Source organism: Diospyros lotus, chromosome 7 (genome assembly GCF_014633365.1).
Source record: "Diospyros lotus cultivar Yz01 chromosome 7, ASM1463336v1, whole genome shotgun sequence".
Taxonomy (NCBI): Eukaryota; Viridiplantae; Streptophyta; class Magnoliopsida; order Ericales; family Ebenaceae; genus Diospyros; species Diospyros lotus.
Window position 1 is genome coordinate 8467269 of NC_068344.1, and position 23613 is coordinate 8490881.

Here is a 23613-nt window from a genome sequence, read left to right on the forward strand (position 1 = left end):
TTTCATTATATCTAATTGTGTTTGCTTCATACCAAAGTTTGTGTATGTGAGAGTCCATAAGTACCTAGCTAAGTTGTCATGTTTAGTAAAACAAAGTTTGCAATGAAATATATATTCTCCCAGTGTTGTCCTCATAAGTCTTTAGTAGTAGTCTTGATGATAATATTATTGTTTTATTTCAACTATCAACATTCGGACTCAACACAATCACACATAATGTGATTGTGAGTTTGAGGAAAATAGAAGAAGATTATTATAGTTAAAGACTTGGATTTATTTTTCAAAGAAAGAGAGTCCAATGCATTTATAGTCTTTAAGAATTCCGAGGCTCTTAGTGAAAAGGAAAAGGGCCCATGTAGTTAAATCTTTGAGGTTTGATAGATAAGACGAATGCAAATTAAAAAAAATTCAATGAATTTTGTGAAAAATGTGTAATTTGTCACCCTATAATCATTTCAAGGTCTCCATAACAAAATTGTAATATCTAGAAATTTTTTAAAAATATTCTAAAGAAATACAAAAGTCAAAGAAATAAAGTCAAAGGGTTTATTAATAATCTTGTCAAAGACTATAACCTTTTAAGGGAATTTTGACAATTTCCCTAAAATTGAAACCTAAATAAGGACATTTTGGAAAAAAATTTAAGGGTATAAATGTAAGAATTTTAAGAAAATAAGGTTGTAGTGTGATATTTTAAAGATCCTTGAGGTGCGAGTGTACTCAGAACTCTGGGATGAAATTGAGAACTAAACTTGAAAAGGGGCTTAGTGACACTTTTTGAACCTCAACAACTGACCAACAAGGACCTAGATGAAAGAAGAAATATAGATAAAGGGTCTTAAGTGTAATTTTTAAAAAAATTCGAAGACAGTGGAAGTATAACTCAAATTTGAGCACGAAGCGGGTACAAGGTGGGTGTTGGGGTATTAAAGTTGGGGAGTAAAACCCAACTCCTTCCCTAAGAGAATTATAAAATAAATCATTTAAGTAGAGTTTTATATACATGGACCACACCATTTAGTTTTGGACTTAATATTGCACTGCATTAAAAAGCTAGCATAATATGTGATCTACCACAATATCTATTAAAAATATTTATAAGAAAACAACTACCACAATGTCTCATCTTTATAAGAATAAGCAGTTGCTAAGTTCTTTTTTTCGAGTTACAAATCATTATCATAATTGAGGTTTTGTAGCTAACCTAGTAATTAATAAAAACTTATACAATTTACATGGGTAAATATTTTCGTACCTTGCTTTCCAAGGAATTCTGCATCCTCAACTCACATTGGATGAACATAATGTGATGCCATCTGTGCCTAGACAATGCGTAATTATTGGGCCATTTATAGAAAACAAGACAGGTTTGGGTGGGACATGTAATGAATGTAGGCTTCCTTCCAACATTTCCAACACTTTAGTCATTGACGGACGGTTTGAGGGATCGGTTTGTATGCACCACAAGCTAACTATTATCATCTTTCTTGCTTTTTCATTTTCTTCTTCGCTTGTAATACAATGAGGCCCAATTTCTTGTTCCTTTTCAAGATGTTTGTAAATCCAGTTTGGAAAATACATATCACTACTACAATCAACAGCTGAATCATTCCAATTTTCTCTCCCCACAATCATGTCCAAAATCATCATCCCATAGCTATAAACATCTACTTTATAAGAGACCCCTCCATAGTTTCTTGAAAATAGCTCAGAGGCAATATATCCAATCGTCCCTCTTGTTCCAAACAATGATATGATACTTTGCTTGTGAAGACATTGTTTTGCAAGTCCAAAATCTGATATTTTGGGACAAAAATTTTCATCTAGAAGAATGTTATGAGGCTTTATATCAAAGTGCAAAATCCTTGTTTTGCAACCCAAATGGAGATACTCTAATCCTTTAGCAACACCAACAACAATCTTATATAATTCTTCCAATCCCAATTCATGTTCTTTTGGCATATTTCTATCATGTATAAATTTTTCGAGAGATACATTAGCCATGAACTCATAAATTAGAGCTCTTTTTCCATTCTCATAACAAAAACCCAATAGATTTACAATATTAACATGAGATGTCCGACTTATACTCGCAACTTCATTTACAAATCGTTCTCATCGCCTTTTGATTCCTTCAAAAGTTTCACTACCACGAAGAGCCAATCATGTAACTTTTCTTTATAAACAGTACCAAACCCTCCTTCGCCGAGTTTATTTTTGAAAGAGTTGGTAATTTTCTTAATATTCAAATAGCTATATCTTTTAGGGGTAAGAGAACCAAACCTCCTTAGAAAAGCCTTAACATTTTGATCATCCATTTTCTTGAGATTTACAAAACAAAGAAATTTTTTTGACATGTCTTTCCATGCAAAATAGTAGAACATTATTATCAAGGCCACTAATACAACAGTTCCAATACCTGTAATCAAGCATTCAATATGAAATAGCATGCACAAAGTATTAGACATATAAAATTTCAAATTTATATAGGTTATATATGCTACTTAAAAGTAAAACATATATCCACTTACGTCAACATATACAAATAATATTTAAATTGACTTGAAAAGATCAGTTTTGTGGGTTAATTAGTTTCATAAAAATTACTTTCATCAAGTTAGTTAAGCAACCCAAGAGTGGCTATATATGGCTGTGACCAAAACTTCATGACAAGTATAAACGAGGTTGTAGGTTTAAATTCATCTTTCCAAACCCCTTTTCTGTAGACATTTATAATTATGTTTCATATAAAAAAATATCCTTCTACTTCTTGCAACATAGCCAAATGGTTATAATAAATTTAAATGAGTATAAGAATATTTGACATCTAAATACATTATTTCTAGTTTTTATACGTTTTGTAGCTTGCTGGTTTTTATTTTTTATACTCATTGATCTCAAAACGTAACCAGAATGGGTTTAATTGTTTGTTTTAATTTATAATAAATTAAATTTTTTGGAAAAAATAAAAACAAGAAAAACATGTTTTTTTGTTTCAATTTTATTTCACTTCCCTTATTATTGGAGGCAGAGGAGAAAAGAGAAATAATTAATAGAAAATTCAAACAAAGTAAAGAGGAAATTATTTGTTGCCTTTCTAATTTCAGGTTATTTAAAGGCTAAACTCTAATACTATGTTAAGAGATATAATTTCAGGTTATTTAAACGCCAACTGTTCACTGCTATTTAATTGGGCAAAAGGGGATGAGAATTACAATACAAGAATCGCTAAATATGCATGTTTGAGATGATGAAATAATGAAGGAATTTGCAGCTCAAGCACGGCAGTGAATTGACCCCGAAGACTTCGTCCCAATCACCATAAAGCATCCCATTGCCTAGCTGCTTCCTCATCGGCCCGCCCCTCCAACTTGCGAAGACTTCTGACTCTTCTTCGTCCACGGGGTAGGGGGCTCAGACTCGCTCATTAGTCATCATCTCTTACTTCTCTTTCCCATCCCATCCCACACTAGACGGCAAGCTTTCTCACAATCTTCCAAAGCGGTGTCAATTTCATTGAAAATGCTACCATACTTGAAGAGTATTGGTGGTGCTCTGTAAAATACAAAAGTTGGTTAATATTAAACACCGTTCACATTGTATTGATAATTAATTTCAGATTAAGCATTGCCATTTGATAATTGAATATGTGTGCAAAACTAATAAGAATATGTTAAAAGTGAAAACTAAGAAAAGTTGGTGGGATTTTATTGTATTGTATTGTCTTTAAATATTGAAATAGTCAAAGTTGAAATTAAATGTTACATATATACTGAAATTTGTAAAGTGGGGCCATCCTAGAATTTTAGATACCATGGTGGGAAAATCCCGAGAATTTGTAAAGTTTTAAAGAAGAATGATAGTTATGGTCATTTGGTATAAATATTAAATTGTGATGAGATAAAATTAATAATAAAATAAAATAATAATATGATTAAATAATATTGCTTAATAGTTTGTAGAGAAATATTTCTGAAGGTAAAACTATTCCTTATTTGTTTTAAAAAAGGGATTTGATATTAAAATACCTTAGCTTAATTTTTCGTTTTACAAAAATGTCATCACCTACGTCCAAATTTAAAAAACTGACTTATGCCCTCAAAACCCATGGATCGGGTCAACTGACACATTAGCTTAATACAGTGGAAATACGTAAAAAATCTCAATTCATATAATACAAGGGTATTTTTGTGCAAATATATCATTTCTTCTCAATATAAATGCCCGGGCTAACTTATCTATAGGCAAGTTTCTCCCACTCCCGTGGGGTTAACACGCTCTTAGGACTAATGACGTTGGAGTATTTAAAATGCAAAAATTATTAAATTGTCCATGAAAGAACAACAAATCTAATTTTGTCACATATTTTTATGGTTAAATAATAAAAAGATGCTGTAGTTACTCCTAGTTCAGTTTGAAAGATAATTACTAATAGGCGATCATTGGTTCATCACATCTTTAAGTAATTCAGAGGCCATAATTTTATCTAACTTATTATCTCTTATTCGAATGATTAAGGATAAGCATGATCTCTATTAGCTCATCTCATACTGGGAAATCTAGGATAACCATTTTATATCTATCTTTATTTGATACGAGTAATTTTCTTCAAGCTTAGCGTAGTATAGTTCAAGAATTTCAGATATGATAATTCCAACTACTTTGGTCCTAAGGTATAAAAATCACTATAGGTAAACCAAGTAATTCTGAGCATTCAATATGTTCTATTACTAATTTATTATATTAACTTAAGCATCGAAGACTATAATGAGAGAACAAGTCTTGCCCGTTCTTGTAGGTGCTCACATTGAGGTAGAGCTGAAGTAATTAATCCCAAATACCATCATCATTTGGTGCTCATTGTGGGGTCGAGTCAAATTATCTTTGCCTCTCAACACTACTGAGCCTTCCAGCCTTTAATTGGTTAACTGTCATGGCCTAATCTTCTCATAGCAAGATAGATGGAAACAACTTGGAGAACCAGTCATCATTAAAGAACCTACCTCCACCACTTGCTTGTTTAGCTTGGATGGAGGCCAAGTCCAATAGTTGGTTGGTTTCTTGTACGTAGGGTATTTTTGCTAGAATGAGCAACAATGCTTGCAAGACAAGCAGTGCTAACAAAATGAGTAATGCCAATAAGATAAGAAAATACAGATGAATTTGAGCTCTCATCATTTCTAGCAAGAGAAACACCACTCAAAAAGGGAAGCCTTAGTTCTTTCCCTTCTTGAGAAGGCGAGACTTCGTAAGAGAAGCAGTTCCAACTCTTAGAAAAAGAGATCGCTGAGATGAAGAATATAGAAGGGGAACACCAAGCCATGAGACCAAGCTAACCCTGAGCTAAGCCGCTAACCCTGAGCTAAGCCATTTGATTAAAGGATTGCCATCGTAGCATTCCAAAATGGTTTTAGGGAAAGCCCCTTTGCCCAATCCTTTGCAAAGACACCATTGAAGATGCTCACTAAAATCCTCAACCAAGTGAATAAGTACATCAAGTCATGTTATAGGAGTTGAAGGCAAAGTGGGTCAAACTACCAAACAAAAACGAGAAGAATAAGTAACATTCTGTGTTAGATGGTGATCCCATGGTAAGATCTCAAGACCATTTAGGTCCAACCAATTCTTAGACAAGTCCAATTCATTTAACTTCTTTAAATAGTAGCTGAGTTGAGATATTGATAGCTATTGAAGACAAGGAGTACGTGAGAACTCCCCTCCCATAAGGACATCGTCAAACCATAAAAGAAACTCGGATGAGTATTGCTGCTTCCATCTGGACCATGGACATGACCTAAAGAATTGTCAATGGCTCAAGGAAGAGATTTAAGAGCTGATCAACCAGGGCTTCCTTGTGGATTTCATTGCTAGGGAATGTGATTGCCCTTGAAGAGGACGAAGCTACTTTAGGGAAAGAAATTGGTCCCTAACTATGAGAAGAGAGGGGGACTAGCTAATGGAAAAGCCATAATAACCGCTCATGTTCTAACTTTATAGGTGGCATAGTGCCCAAAAAGAGAGCAGATTAGACCTCACTAGAAAAAAATAGTTTTTAGAGATGGGATTTTGAGACATAATTTATTTTCATCTCTAATAGAGATGGATTTTGAGACGAAAAACCAAAATCACCAAAAAAGCCTTTAGAGACATAATTTTTCTATATGTAAATTAGAGACGGAATCAGAGACGAAAAATTTTATATCTCTAATTTCAGAGGTGAAACATTTTCGTCTCTAAAACTTTCTTCTTTTTTTTTTTTTTTGCCAGAGACGAAATCAGAGATAGAAAAATATGTCTCTAAGATTCAAAAATGAAAAGATTTCTATCTCTAATGTCAATTTCCATTAGAAAGACAAAAATCAGAGACATAATTTTCCGTCTCTAATTTGAATAGAGAAGAAAAATATTTCGTCGTTGACAAGCATGATATTTCTTCTAATTTGAGGGTTGGCCTATGCAAACCCTTATCTCTCTTAGGTTTACCTTTATCACAGAAGTTCCCCTTTGACACCCAGGTACTCGGTGCTCGGTGTCGCCATTGATTCCCAACTCCAATTGCTTGGTCTTCGTCATAGCTTGTAGTTAATCTCTATCTCTCTAACCATCCTTTTATCATCATTCCCCTTTGCCTCCAGTTTTCTCAGCGCTCGGTGTCACCATTTTCGTGCAATAGGAGTCGATTCACAACTCTGATTGCTTGGTGTTGTCGTCAATTCAACTTAAAAAGGTGTGATTTCTTTTGTTTTCTTCTTTTGTCTATTTCTTTGTCTTGTTTTTGGTGATTCTTGTATTGCACAACAAGAAAAATGGGAAAATCTATCGTTGAAAGTTGATTTCCCGTCGTTAAAACATTTTAATGACAGGAATTTTCCTGTCGTCACTCTTCGTTATTGCCTCCGCGGATAAAAGCATTTAACGATGGGAATGATAAACCCGTCGTTAATTGTATTAACGACTGTATAATTCTTGTCGTTAAAAATAATTATCAACGATCAAATTATAATCCAATAACGATAATATTTCTCGTTGTTAATAGTGTGAATAATTAACAACCATATGTTCTCATCATTAAAAATAATTATCAACAACCGAATTATAACCCAATAACGATAATATTTTTCGTCATTAATAGTGTGAATAATTAACGACCATATGATTCTCGTTGTTAAAAATAATTTTTAACTATCAAACCATTTAATAATAACGACAATATTTTCTATCGTTAATAGTGTGAACAATTAGCGACTGTATGATTCTTGTTGTTAAAAAAATGTTATTTAGCTACCAAAATATAAATCAATAACGACATTATTTCTTGTCGTTAATAGTGTAAAAATGACAATTAGTCAGCAACGACGACGACGACATCCTGTTTTGATGTAAACCACCAAACCTATATATCATTATCTATATTAAATTAGAATAAAATTCATAAAATTAAACCTATCATTCAACTAACTTCAAAGTAATATATGTTCTACCAAAATAAAAAGTATCATTATCCATTAATATTTACATGCCAAAAGTAGTATTTATATAAAAGTGCGTTTGATTGCAAGCATGGAATTTGAGTGGAAAGAAAATATTTTCTAGCCAATTGAATTGTCTAGAATTAAATTCTAAAAAAAATATCAATTGAAGATGTTTAATTAACTTAATTTTTTACCCAGAAAATTACATATTCTGCCTGAGTGCTGCTAAAGGATGCACCGATCAGTCTTTCTGGAGTAAAACCTAATTTAAGAGTTTGCATCCACTGGAAACCTTTAACTGCTAAAGCATGCATAGATCAGTTTTTTTTTTTTTTTTTTTTTTTTTAATTTTAGGGTAACTTTACTTCAACTTGCATCTTATTTTTTTTAATTAGATATTGTGGTTTGTAAATTATTTTTGAAATTTATGTAATCCACATAATTATATGACATTTGAAAATTTAAGTTATATCCTTCTTAAACATTTGTGATTTGCTCTTGCTCTGGCTCTTGTAATTCTTAAATTTTAATAAATAATAAATAAAAAATTTAGGCAACCTCTAACAAGAGACAATATTACGGATTTATTGGATTAAAAGGATCAAACATGAGACTTCCCCTTTACCAAATGTACTTTGAATCATTGGACTATCACTTTGATTATTTTTATTATTTATATGTATATATATGATATATTATTTATTTCAAGATTTTCGCTCCCAACTTTTTCCTTCCTTTTCCTATTATGATTACAGAGAGAGTAAGACTGGCTTGAATTAGGTAGGTGTGGATTGCTCTAGAATATTTAGTTTGTGGACTTTTAATAGGGAATGAAACTGAGTGACAGATGGATAAAATCTACAGTTTGATTTAATTGTTTACCTAATTTATTTAGTCAAAGATATTGTGTTATAATTTGAAGGAAAAAAAAGAAAAGGAAATGGAAAAAAGGTTAAGACAACTTAGGTGTTAATATTTAATATTTATTAAATTAATTCAAAATGTGATATTAAACTATCAAATAAATAAATAAAATCCATTATATTTCCGTATCATTATCCTTTCATCTTCATCCTCATCCTAATTAAGTAATGGCCATTGACAACTCATAATACTTCTCTTCAAGAACACAAAAGCTATATACATTTGGCACCAATTGTTGGTGAGATGGGCATGAGATTGTCAATTCATAGGTCAACAACAAGGATAAAAACAATCGATTAATTTTTATGTAGTAGTTGTCGATCGTACTTAGCCGGGAGCTATCATTTAACTAGTTGATAGGCTTGGGCAGTCGATCAATAACAAGGTCTCAAGTGGTTGACCATTCCTCATGAACGGTCAATAATTTGGCCTTTATATTTTAAAAATTTTGCTTCATTTTTCGAGTGTTTCAAAATCAATTTTGATGAATCAAATTTAAATGATTCTTTTGACATAAAAACTTGTTCTTCAAATGCTGTCAAGAGATTTGAGAATGAAATTGTTGACATTGGTTGAGATTGATTTTCATGATGTGAAATTGATTTTCATTTTGGTGCTTAAAGAACTCATAAAATGATTTAAGTGCACCAAGTATATAAATATTTTGATAAAATTTTTATTGAAAAAATAATATTATTTTTCATCATCAAAATAACACGATAAACAATGCCGATGAGCATTTGAAATTGTTTTGGGCATGACTCGATCTAGTGTTCGAGAAAATGGTGATAAGTATGGAGTGAGAATCAATTTGTTGTCCGAAAAAGCAAGAGTGGTGCCTTGGAAGGTTCCCCAAGGAGGTCACCGAAAGGAGATGGGCTAGAGAGTCTTCGGATGGTATGTGGCTTGAAGGGGACTTCGGCAAAAAGTGGAGCCCGAAGGTAGATGAAAATCCATAATTAAAATTAAATAATATTTGAACTATAATTAAAAAATAAAGAAAAGTGTGCTCTGTTTTTAACAATAAACCAAAAAACAATTGCACACATGACCAGATTTATAAGAAAAATAAGTGAAAATTTTCCAATATAAATTAAAATATTTATGCTTTTATTACCCACTTCATCAATATATTTATTACCAAAAACTGATATTCTTAAGTAACTTTTATATTCCAGGCAAAAAAAGGAAATTTTTATATAAATACTCTAAATGGAATGGTTTGGGTTAATTATCAAGGTTGCGTTCTCTTTATTTTTTAATTTTAATTTTTGAATTCATTTTTCAATTTTTTTATTTTGGTAATCAATTTTCAGAAAATTGAAAATGCGTTCTCTTTGTCATTTTAATAAACTATTTCTCAAAACAAAATTTCAAAGAGAATGCTCTTTGAAATTTTGAAAATAATTTTTTAATGAAATTTTATTAAATTAATTTAATTATCCAAAAAATTAAAACTATTTAATTTTAAATAAATAAATAAATTAACTTGAAAAAAATAACAAGTGCGATCATAATGTGATTATAAATAGGAAGCATTAAAATAAAAATTAAAGAAATGAACTAATATTACATAATGTGATTATAAATGATAAGATTCATTAGAAAATACATTTATTTTAAAATTTTGAGAAAAATTATTTTATAATATTTTATTGAATGAATTTAATTATTAAATGATAAAATTAACTCTTTTTAATAAAATTTTACTATTAAAATAAAATAATAAATTTAATTTATAAATTGTTGACATCTAGTGATAATTTATATTAAATATTATTATACATAATATGTGTAAGATACTTAATAATATACTATATGTTGTCCTATATTTTTAATTATAATATAAATATATTATATTTTTTAAATTTTAAATCAATATATAATTTTATTTTTAAAATTTAAAAATAATTTTTTTTCTTCCTTCTTTTCTTTTTTTTCCCTTTTCTTTTTTAGAGCCAAAACATGAAAAATAGATTATATTTTCCATATTTTGGATTTAAAGATTGTTTTGGTTAAAAACAACTTTTGAGTTTCCTTTATAATTTTTTTTATTTTCAAAAATGTATTTTTGAAAATGAAAAAATAAACACATTTTTATTATTTTAAAAAATTAAAAATTAAAAATGATCTCAAAACAACAAAGAGAATGGAGATCTAACTTCTCTATCACTAATTAGACTAAATTAAGGTAGTGTGGTCCTTTTTTTCTTCTTTTTTGTTATTTATTTGAAAAAACTGAATTTTTGCTGATTTTTAATTTTTTCTGATTTTTTGTTGAGATTTGTTTGGTCTTTTTTGCTGGATTTTTTTGAAAAAAATGAAATTTTTGCTGAAACAATACAAATAAAATGAAAATCAAAACTAAAAAACACTCCCAATATTTTCAAATAGCCCCTTAACAAGTTTGCTCGGGCATGATCTCAATATTTCTGTTATATAAAAACTATTTTTTTATGTTACCAATAGATAATCATTTGAAACTGATGTTGAAATGGAAAGTGGCATAAATGTGGATAAAGATGAACAGGAGGACAGAATAGTAAAACAAGCACTCTAATATACGTTGAAGGAGATGGAAGGTTACTTCCAATGAATTGTGCAATCTCAAAACTCCTCTTTTTCTTTCATTTTCTCAATGGATAAAGTCTGCTTGGTTGCTCCGATTCTGAGACGATTCGTCCCTTTCTTTCTGTACAGAGGATCACAAACTTCAACATTGTTAGGTACTTTTCTCTGCCAATATTCAATTTGTTTCCTTTCTGCCTTTTTGGGCTTCTGTGCTTAGACCTAGGGCTTCTTATCAGCATCCTGGTAGTATGGATTTCATAAAATCATTACTTTGTTTCTTTTATATATCTACTTGTGTTTTGAATGTTGATATGCTGTTGGACGTTGATGTGGCTGATCGAGTGAAATTAAAATCAATTTTGCCCCTTTTGCCCTTTGTAAATGTGATATCACATCTACAGGGTGCCAAAGTTGTAACATAAGTTTCTCACTTATTTTGTTCCAGCATTCAGATTATGTTATAGGGTATCTTATTGTTATTCTTTCTTTTTCAAGCAGCCTTAGTTATGATGACCTAAATATTATCTTCCTTTATCATTTTAATTTTTTTAGGACTAGTGCATTTATCTTGCTGATGTTTTATTTTTATTTGGAGGATTCGCCATGGCGACACCAAATGTCATGCAAATAAGGTCAAAGGGAGACAGATAGATAGATTTCCGTTTAGAAAAAGAAAAATTCTTAAGTGGGTATGAAATATATAGACAAGCTAAAACTGTGAGTGCAACTATAGCTTCTAGCTAGGAATTTACAATTTGAACATGCTTAGAGAAAAGCATGCAATGACATTTTGAAAATATAGGATCTAAAGATAAATCAACAAGAGACTAAGCATGTAAGACATGATACAAAAGAGAGATTGTTAGAGAAACGCACAACACTCTAGAGATTCTCTCAACTCAACTAGCTTACTATCAACTCAAGAACACACCGATAATGGAAACACATATAGGAGAAACACAAACAAACATACACACGCCAAGAACACACAAGAATTATCCTGGTTCGATCTTGAAAACAACACTTACATCCAGACTGCTAGGCACCAATCTAATCCATTACCTTGAAACATCCATGGGATAATTACAACAAGAACGGAATCCCCTTCCGCCCATATACATTGAGGCTATAAGGATCCTAGAGAATACAAGCTATAAACCAGCCACTCTCTATCACTCGCACTCAATCCCAAATACAAGATAGAAACCATAAGCTATACTTCTTAGATATAGGCGCACTAAAAAACTCTCTGCCGCTACACCTATCCTACGACCCCTATTTATAAGCTATAGGGGTGAGGTGTTACAAGATAAAATAACTAACTACCCAACTAACCGAACTAACCTAATTGGACAGCTGCCCCTTCTAGAAACAAACCTTCTAGACGAGAAATTAATTCTAACACTAAAACAGAAAAAGAAAACATGCAGCAATATAAAGAAACTTGTTGTTTACATTTAATCTAATCTAATACAAATGATTTTACTCCTAGGAGCTCACTAACTAGACCCTTAAGCCACATAGCTTCCTTAATTGCATCAGAAACAACTATGTATTCTATCTCGATGGTGGACACTGCTACCACATGTTGCAGGCCTGACTACCAACTAATTGTAGAATTCCATAGCCTAAAGACATAGCCGGTTGTGGATCTTCTCTTGTCTATATCGGCAGCATAGTCGGCATTCGAGTATCCTAGGATACTAGCTTCATCTCCTATGTTAGCTCTACAATAGGTTAAAGCATTTCTTATAGACCCTTTAATATATCTAAACATCCATTTCACTGCCATCTAGTGAGATTTCCCTAGATTGGCCATAAATCGTCTGATAACACTCATTCCATGTGCCAAATTAGGCCAAGTACACACCATGCTATACATGATGTTGTTTACTGCACTCGAGTAAGGGATATGATCAATTTCCCTCTTCTATTCCTCATTTTTAGGGGACTGGTCTGAGGATAACTTGAAATGTGCAACAAAAGGCAGACTGATTGCCTTAGCTTCAGCCATACTGAATCTAACTAGCAACTTTGCTAAGTAGGATTTCTAATAAAGATATATCTTCCTATGGTGCTTATCTCTTGAAATTTCCATCCCTAGAATTTTTATAGCTTCCCCAAGCTCTTTCATTTCAAATTTAGCCCACAATTTATCCTTGAGAAGCTGGATTTCTTGAGAAGATTGACTTGCTATAAGCATGTCATCTACATAGAGCAATAAATATATGGAAATACTAGAAGAGGTGTGTTTGAAATAGGTGCAACAATCATAGGAACTCTTAAAATACCCTTGGCCTAACATAACCGAATCAAATTTTCGGTACCATTGCCTAGGGACTGCTTAAGTCCATACAAGGACTTTCTAAGTAAGCATACTTTCTCCACCTCTCCCTTAGCTTCAAAACCTTTCGGTTGATCCATCAAAATCCTTCCTCTAAGTCTCCATGGAGGAAGGCGGTTGTAACATCCATTTGCTCAAGATATAAGTTCAATTGAGCAGTGATGGCTAGGAGAATTCTTATGGAAGTGTGCCTTACAACTGGAGAGAACACTTCATTAAAATAAACTCCCTGAACTTGAGTGAAGCCCCTAGGCACTAGTTTGGCCTTAAACCTAGACTTAGAATTTTCTCTTGCTCCCTCTTTAATTTTATACAGCCATTTGCAGCCTACCACACGCTGTCCTCTTGGTTTTTCAACTAATTCCCAAATGTGATTCTTCTTAAGAGATGCAATTTCTGATTTCATAGCTTTCAGCCAATTTCCTGCATCTTTAGAGGCCATTGCCTCTTCATATGTAAGGGATTCCTCTCCTATAGATTCTGTAGTGCTATTAAAAGCATAGGCTACCAGGTCTGAGAAGCCATATCTTTGGGGAGGTCTACGGGATCTAGGCTGCCTATCTCTTGCCACATTATATCTATCACGATTAGGAGGTTCTCTAAGGCTTGAGTCTACGTCACTGTCACCTTTTTCTTCTTCCACTTGGGAAGATCCTTGGTCTTGGTCTTGGTTATTTAAAGGTTCAGGATCAAACTATTCAAAATATGAGATATCTTGAGTCAAATTTGGGTTTTCATTTGGGATCTCCACCTGAACTATTTCTCTAGGTTCTTCTTGATTTGACTGGGGTTCATTGCTTCCTAATTTTAGGATAGAGTCCTCATCAAATGTTACATCTCTTGTAACTATGGTCTTAGCTCCATCCGATTCTAAGTTCCATAGTTTGTAACCTTCAACACCTGATGGGTAATCGATAAAGAGGCATTTCTTAGCCCTAGGTTCTAGTTTACCTTACTTTACATGAGCATAGATGGGCTAAGCTTGGTTTATGACCGGTCCATTTTTCATAAGGGGTTTGGAGGCTGATAGCTTTTGAGGGGGTTCTATTGAGGACATGGGTTGTAGCAGCAATTGCTTCCCCCCAAAAAGACTTAGATAATTGAGCATGAAACAACATGCACCTTACCCTTTCCAAGAACGTCCTATTCATCTTCTCGGCAATCCCATTTTGCTTGGGATTTTCAGGAGCTATAAGATGTCTAATTATGCCACCATCTTTACACATTTGGTCAAACACTTTATTACAAAATTCTAACCCATTATCAGTTCTAATTACCTTAACCACCCTACCCTTTGGTTTTCTACCATACTCTTCCATGATTTCAATGTGTAAAAAGTGTTATCTTTAGATTTTAGAACATATACCCACAACATTCTTGAGAAATCATCTATAATCGATAGAAAATATCGAGAACCTCCACGGGTTTCTATTTGGGCTGGACCCCATAAATCTGAATGTATGTAATCTAGGGGTGCTTTAGAAGAATGGATTGCTGATTTGCTAAATTTTACTTTGGCTGCCTTATCTAAAATACATGATTCACATTTAGTTAATTCTAGAGACTGCCCCACATCTAAAATACCCTGGCTAGCAAGTTCCTTGAGCCCTTGCTCACTTATGTGTGACATTCTTAGATGCCACATACTTGCTTTAGATTTAGAATTACTGTTGGCCACTGAAACTTCACCACATAAAGTGGTGGCCTGCAATAGGTAAATTCCATTCTTTAAAATAGCCTTCATACAAATTAATGACCCTTTTGAAATCTAAAATGATCCACTATCACCTTTAAACTTAAAACCATTTTTGTCTAGCTCTCCAAGAGAAACCAAGTTTCTCTTCAAATCAGGGACATACCTCACTGATGTGAGGGTTTTTATGGAGCCATCATGAAGTTTTAACCTAATATCTCCAACCCCTTGAACCGTACATTCATGGTCATTGCCAAGCAAGACCTTTCCACCACTAATTTCCCTGAAATTTTGCAGCCATTGCTTTCTTGGAGTCATGTGAAAAGAGCAGCCAGAGTCTAGAACCCACTCTAGGTTGTCGGACATTCACTAACAATTAAGGCTTCTAAACTATCATAACCGGAGTCATAATATTTGGCTCCACCATCTCTTGATTTTTCTTTATCCGCTAAGTCTTTCTTTCTCTTTGGGCATAGCCGTTTAATATGGCCTTCTTGCTGGCAATAGTAACATTTTGTCGGGCCTTTCCCATTTCTAAACTTAGACTTTGATTTACCCCTATTTTTATGATCTTTCTTAGTGCTTCTTGACCTAACTGATAAGGCATCCCCAGGAGAGGTTTTCTCATTCATTTCGAACCTAAGTTCTTTTGAATTTAAAGCACCTATGACATCTTCTAATGAGAGCTTATCTCTACCATGTTGAAGGATGTCTACAAAATTTTCATAGGACTTAGGTAGAGAGTATAACAGAGCTAAGGCCTTATCCTCCTCTTCATACTTCACTCATATATTCTCTAAGTTTAGGCACAATTTATTAAAATCATCTATATGGTCATGAAATTTCTAGGATTCTTGCATTTTGAAATTAAAAAAACCTGGCCTTTAAGAAGAGACGGCTGTATAGCATTCTTTGGAGGTATAGGTCTTCAAGTTTCTTCCAAATTTCTGCTACAGTCTTCCACTTAGAGACTTCTTGAAGTACTTTATCTCCTAGGCTTAAGATCGGAGTGCTATAAGCCTTTTTGTTGATTTCCTTCTTGGTCGTTTCTTGTTCCTCAGTCAGCACTGGTACTTCTTTCCTAGTGGTCGCATCTGTTATCTTGGCTTCTTACTCCAGGGCTCCTTCGAGTCCTTGGCTACAGAGAAGCGCTTCCATCTTTATCCTCCATAGACTAAAGTCATTTGATTCATCGAATTTTTCGATGTCAAATCTGGAGATAGATGGTGCCATATCAATTTCTTGAGAAGAACGAGATTCCTTGAGTTTCTTGAAAATCTTGATCACCGAAGAAAACTTCTTGGCCTTAATACCAAGTTGTTAGAGAAACGCACAACACTCTAGAGATTCTCTCAACTCAATTAGCTTACTATCAACTCAAGAACACATCGATAATGGAAACACATATAGGAGAAACACAAACAGACATACACACACACCAAGAACACACAAGAATTATCCTGGTTCGGTCTTGAAAACAAGACCTACATCCAGACTGCTAAGCACCAATCTAATCCACTATCTTGAAACATCCATGGGATGATTACAACGAGAACTAAATCCCCTCCCGTCCATATACACTGAGGCTATAAGGATCCTAGAGAATCCAAGCTATAAACTAGCCACTCTCTACCATTTGCACTCAAACCCAAATACAAGACAGAAATCGGAAGCTATACTTCTCAGATATAGGCGCACTAAAAAACTCTTTGCCGCTACACCTATCCTACGACTCCTATTTATAAGCTATAGGGGCGAGGGATTACAAGATAAAATAACTAACTGCCCAATTGACCGAATTAACCTAATTGGATAGCTGCCCCTTCTAGAAACAAACCTTCTAGAAGAGAAATTAATTCTAATACTAAAACAAAAAAAGAAAAAATGTAGCAATATAAAGAAACTTGTTCTTTGCATTTAATCTAATCTAATACAAATGATACAATAGAGATCATATTATACAATGTATGTAAAATGGGAAAACAAATAATAAAACCAACTATGGCAGCATGTTCTTATTTTGGTAATATTTTATTAACATAATATTATTTTAAAAAAAATATTTCTTATGCATATTCATGTCACTTTTATCAAGACTATTATTTATTGGTTTTAATGGATTTTTTGGAGAAAGCTAAATACTTTTTTGTAATTATTATTTTTATACTTTTCATGGTTTTCTTCTAGAATTATATGTAATGCTACTTTCGAATCTATATTGGCATGACCACTAGAAGATTTTAGACGTTATAGTACTTGAAATCTTGACTCTTTTCGATCAAGGTTCTAAATCAAATGCAATTCCTCCCTATATGATGAAAGTTTTATTTATTTCCTTTTGGCTAAAAAACAGCAAGCAATTGCCTTCTTAAGTTGGATTTATAAACACGTCTTGAGCTTATTCTAGAGTATCACATAGTCAGTAATGTGCTCGTTTATCTTTGAATGTAGTGATCAATTCTGAAAGCATAGACACCCTTGTGCAAGAAAAAGTCATCTCTGAAATACACCATTCATTCATCATCTGCTTGTTCTGAAAAAACATTGCCTAAAAAGAAACTATTTAGACAACTAGACATGGAACACCTTTAGGACTATCACATTGTGTGAATAATATTAACGTTTTCTATCTATACATTCTTCAACTCTATAAGCATTGTGATTTTTTGTATTCAATCAAGAAGATGACGGGGACATATAGATAACACTAATTTTCAAAGATTGCTTGATATTACACTCTTGAAACATATTCAATAGTAAAGATATATGGCATAAATTTTATTAAACACAACAAAAAGGCAATATAACCACCATCAAAATTAAGATGCCAAAATTTCAAACCTTAAATGTCAAACATTTCATTCACATAACAATCACCTGCCATAAAAAATAAAACATAATCTACAAAGGAACAATGGTAAAAAGAAAAGGGGAAAAATTCCTTGCAGGTTGATACAATGGTATATCATCTGTCCATGTTAGAGAAATTGTTCCTTGGCATAAATGTTCTAACACTCTTCATTGGAATTGGTGAGTTAAAGTTGCTTTGCACCTGCTTGGATTCCTTTGGAAAATGTGGTTTCTCTTGAGAAATCAAATACTTGTTAAGCCATTGTCCAAAGTTGGTGAGAGCAAACAAACCAATAGGGTAATCTATTTCACATTGCAAATCTAAAAAGGGTGACTCCTGATTGGATGGTGGAATGGGTATGGTTTGAGTTGGTGACCAAGGAAAGCCCATGTAATAATCTTAGAGGACAAAATCAAGTGAGAAGAAATGGGCTCACTAGAGAACTTCCCTAGTGACTTAGTAGGTTGATATAGTAGTGGTGGTGATGTTGATGTCGGTCCATTATGCTTTAGAGTAGCTACTTGTTGGCTTTGCTCTTTCTATGTAATGGAATTTCAGCAATAATTGTTTCTTTTCTAGTTTTTTTCAAGTCTTCAAATGCCAAAGCTGGGGTAATCTGTGCTTGCCCCTAGTTTTGGCACTTGGGGACTTGAAAACCAAAAAGACAATAGCTGCAATAATTTCATTATATTTGAAGAACAAAGCCAACAATCGTTTATGTTTTGTGATAAATCTTTTCTAAAAGATGATAAATTTCTTACCATTGTCAAACAACTAATATATTAATTCATACTTTATGAGATATTTTAGGTATTACTTTTTTTTCTTTTGTTTGAACAAAAAGTTTATCCCATGTCAAGAGACTCTAGTATTCAACATGTGTCCCATTCATAAGACTAAATCTTTGTGGGATCAATTTTGACAATTTATTGTTCATGTCACATGAAAAGAGTCATCCAAGCTAATATGGATAACTCTCAATAGGCCATTATTGCTAACATTATACAAGACATGGAAATCAAACTAGGGACTATAATCATCCTAGCATTGTCCATCCCAATATAATCATTGTTATTCATTTCAATATAATCAACACGTCATTCAGGATTAATATTGTTGTTTGTCAATCTTCTAATATCATCTTCTAGAAAAGTTATTAGAGAAGTTCTCTACATACAATCATTTGAGATTCATCATTGACTTGACAAGGTTTAAGATGCAGGGATATTAAAAGAACAAAGAAGATTCATTTCTCTCAATCCCATCTCTACTCACTCGGTTTCCCCTAGCAAGATTATTACATGGGCTTCCACCAATCACTAAATCAAACCGACCAAATGAAGCAATCCATTCTACCATCTTACTTGGAATCACCTCATTCACATTTGTAATGTGAATTAGGTTACCTAGTTGGTTTGTTTCTTCCCACCAACATCGAACAATGGCATGGAAAGTCTTTGATTTTTCAATAGAAACCACATTTTTCAAAGGGATGCCAAGCCGGTGTAATGCAAATTTGATGCTGCCAATTCTACAGAAGAGTGATAGGATGTTGATGCTTGAAGGGAGTAATTCCTTCAAAATAGAGAGATGGAATGCCATTGTATCAACCTGCAATCAATTTATTTGGTGTGTCAAGAAGAAAGAATCAGTTAGGAACATGAACAACACACTCCTTAGATTGATTAAGATGCAAAGAATTGCCAAGCATTGTACATCTTTCAGTAGTACGAAAGCCTCTTGTGTGGTCCCTTGGAAATCACATCAATTTCTCTAGCTCACAAGGATCAAATGGTGTCACATTGTTTTGTAGAACTCAAATCAGGTTCCATTTTTTGCATTTCACTAGGACAAATTTCTTAACGTTTGTAAAAGGCTCACCATTTGACTTCTCAAGTGCTTTCTTTATCCTTTCTGTCAATTTGGCACTCTCCACATAAGTAACGAGGCAGTTTAACTTTGTTCTTATGTCCCAAGAATGCCACAAATTTTTTTGTTAAGAGGAAGGGCTCTGTGTATAGTGAGTGGTGGGGGAGGTAGAAATTGGAACCTAGCTTGGATTGGCAGGTTATGAACATAACCTCTCTTTCTATCAACTACACACAAGTACTTAGAATCTACAAATTCTGGCTTAATGTCAAACAAAAACCTACATATACTACTCCAAACCCCTTTTGGAGTGAGTGCTACATTTTCATAATAAAAATAAGGAGAGCCCATAACATTGTCTGGGAGTACTCTGTTAACTATGGGCAATGGTTTGTTGAGAACCCCAAATCCTATCATTGGATTTGGAAAATGGCACGCCACCTTGTCCTGACCCATAGGCTTTTGCTCTAGTCTATGTTGCAGTTTACATTTCCTTGTTTCATCTTTTTTAAGTTTTGTATTTCCTTTCAAATGGTGAGAATTTCATTAACTGTCCAAAGAAAAAAATCAACATCACTTAATTGCTTCTGGTTGTCAGCATATTCAAATTAAAGACAAAATCAACTTTTGATAGCCTTGGGCTCACTATAATTCATAACTAACATGTTGACTAGAAGAGCATTCACCCTTTTGACAGGGTAGTTCTCTCAAAGTAAAACAAGTTCCTTTTTCCACTTGTGTAACACAAATAAAATCTGCAAGATCTGCAACTACTTGCAATTTTAAACAAAAAAGTATATATTAGAGAAAAATTTCAATGTTTCAACATCATTTTCCCATACTAAAGAGAGTTTCATAATCCTCAAAAGAGGCTCACTCAGTTCCACAATTTTAAAGTTTTTGCAGAAACATGAAGCTATGAGTATTGAGACGAATTAGCTTAGAAAGGATTTTTCTTGTCCTCAACACAACCTTTCAATAATCTCCTTAAACCCATACTGGAACATGGATTTAGCAAATATGATGTACGTCATCTAGACAAATTTCTTGTTGTTACAGTGCATGACAATCATGCTACCTAATTACATTAATTTTTGGTCAACCATATTCAGTATAGAACATGCAGGAGTTAAAATACGAATTTCTAGTAATAGACAATTTTAAGTTGTTTTCAGGTCTTAGGATGGGAATAATAACAAACACCACTACAATATTGATGAAACAATAAGTATTAGAAATAACAAAATATACTCTTGAATGTTTTAAAGAAAAAAAAAAGAAATAAACATGGTTATCCAATATATTCAACATCTCAAAGAACAATGTTATAAAAAACAAAAACATGGTTACCAACAGAGTCAATGTCATCAAGATAGAGCTCATTATCAGCAAAAGCTTTTTCATTAATTGAAGGTTAGCACCTATCTTAGTATACTATCTAGTTGTCTTAAGAGAGTTTTTTTAATTATAGTAAAAATATAAGCTAAAGATGCACAATTAACTATTGTATTGAAATGCTATATGTCCTAATTTTGAATGAAATTCATGATGGTCAGTCGATATAAATTCAATCTAGAATCGCTCCTCTCATCAGCGATTATTCCCATATTTCCCATATAGAGGAGAGGTTCAATATAGGAATAATCGCTAATAAGATGAGCGATTCTAGATTGAATTTATATCAACTAATTACTATCATGAATTTGATTCAAAATTTGGACATATACCATTTCAATACAATAGTTAATTGTGTTGAGGACAAGAAAAATCTATTCTAAGCTAATTTGTCTCAATAATCATAGCTTCATTTTTTTTTTGCAAAAACTTCAAAATTGTGGAACCAAGTGGGCCTCTTGTGAGGATTATGCAACTCTCTTTAGTATGAGAAAATGATGGTGAAACATCAAAAAATTTCTCTTATATATACTTTTTTGTTTAAAATTGCAAGTATAAATGCATTAGTTGGAGATCTTCCAGATTTTATTTGTGCTACACAAGTGGAAAAAGAAACTTATTTCAGTTTGTGAGAACTACCCTGTCAAAAGGGTGAATTCTCTTCTAGTCAACAAGTTAGTGATGAATTATAGTGAGCCCAAGGCTATCAAAAGTTGATATTATCTTTAATTTGAATATGCTAACAATCAAAAGCAATTAAGTGATGTTGATTTTCTTCTTTGGACAACTAACAAAATTCTCACCATCTGAAAAACAGATAGAACTTGAAAAAGATGAAACATGGAAATGTAAACTGCAACAAAGACTAGAGCAAAAGCCTATGGGTCGGGACAAGGTGGCGTGCCATTTTCCAAACCAAGTGATAGGATTTGGGGTTCCCGATGAACAATTGCCCATAAATAACAGAGTACTCTCGGACAATGCCATGGGCCCTTCCTATTTTTATTATGAAAATATAGCACTCACTCCAAAAGGGGTTTGGAGTAGTATATGTAGGTTTTTGTTTGACATTAAGCCAGAATTTGTAGATTCTAAGTACTTGTGTGTAGTTGATAGAAAGAAAGGCTATGTCTATAACTTGCCAATCTAAGGTAGGTTCCTGCTTCTGCCTCCCCTACCACTCACTATACATAGAGCCCTTTCTCTTACCAAAAAAAAAAATGTGGCCTTCTTGGGACACAAGAACAAAGTTCAACTGCCTCATTACTTGTGTGGTGAGTGCCAAATTGACAGAAAAGATAAAAAAAAAAGCACTTGAGAAGTTAGATGGTGAGCCTCTTGCAATGTTAAGAAATTTGTCCTAGGGAAATGCAAAGAAAGGTACTTGATTTGGGTTGGACAAAACAAGGCGACACCACTTGATCCTGATGAGCTGGAGAAATTGATGCAATTTCCAAGGAACCACACAAGGGGATTTTGTACTACTGAAAGATATACAATGCTTGGCAATTATTTGCATGTTAATCAGTTTAAAGAGTGTGTTGTTCATGTTCTTAACTGATTCTTTCTTCATGACACACCAAATAAATTCATTGCAGGTTGATACAGTGGCATTCCATCTCTCTGTTTTGAAGGAATTATTCCCTTCTGGCATCAACGTCCTATCATTCTTCTCTAGAATTGGCAGCACTAAAGTTGCATTACATCGGCTTGGCATCCCTTTGAAAAATGTGGTTTCTATTAAAAAATCAAAGACTTGCCATGCCATTGTTCGATGTTGGTGGGAAGAAATAAACCAATCAGGTAACCTCATTCACATTACAGATGTGAATGAGGTGACTCCAAATAAGATGGATTAATGGATTATTTCATTTGGTGGGTTTGATTTAGTGATTGGTGGAAGCCCATGTAATAATCTTGCTGGGGGAAACCGAGTGAGTAGGGATGGGCTCGAGGGAAAGGAATCTTCTCTGTTCTTTCAATATACCTGCATCTTAAACCTAGTCAAGTCAATGATGAATCTCAAATGATTGTATGTAGAGAACTTTTCTAGTGACTTTTCTAGAAGATGTTATTAGAATGATTTGTTGATTATATTGAAATAAACAATGATGAATATATTGAGATGAATAATGCTAAGATGATTCAAGTCCCTAGTTTGATCGTCATCTCTTGTATAATGTTAGCAATAATGGCTTATTGAAAGTTATCCATATTGGCTTGGACGACTCTTTTTATGCAATATGAACAACAGAGTGTCAAATTGATCCCACAAAGATTTAGTCTTATGAATGGGACTCATTTTGAATACTAGAGTCTATTGACATGGGATAAACTTTTTGTTCAAAAAAAAAAAATTAAGTAATACCTAAACTATCTCATAAAGTATGAATTAATATTAGTTATTTGACAATGGTAAGAAATTTATCATCTTCTAAAAAAAATTATCATAAAATAGAAAAGATTGTTGGCTTTATTTTTTCAATTTAATGAA

General features: G+C 33.0%; 3 pseudogenes; 1 reads left to right on the forward strand and 2 right to left on the reverse strand.

Moving 5' to 3' along the window:
• Positions 1-1281: 1281 nt before the first annotated feature.
• On the reverse strand, positions 1282-15370 carry LOC127805534 (PR5-like receptor kinase; annotated as a pseudogene).
• Positions 15371-19082: 3712 nt separating this feature from the next.
• Positions 19083-20180, reverse strand: LOC127805535 (DNA (cytosine-5)-methyltransferase DRM2-like; annotated as a pseudogene).
• A 1819-nt stretch (positions 20181-21999) lies between these two features.
• LOC127805536 (DNA (cytosine-5)-methyltransferase DRM2-like) lies at positions 22000-23149 on the forward strand (annotated as a pseudogene).
• The last annotated feature ends 464 nt before the right edge of the window (positions 23150-23613 follow it).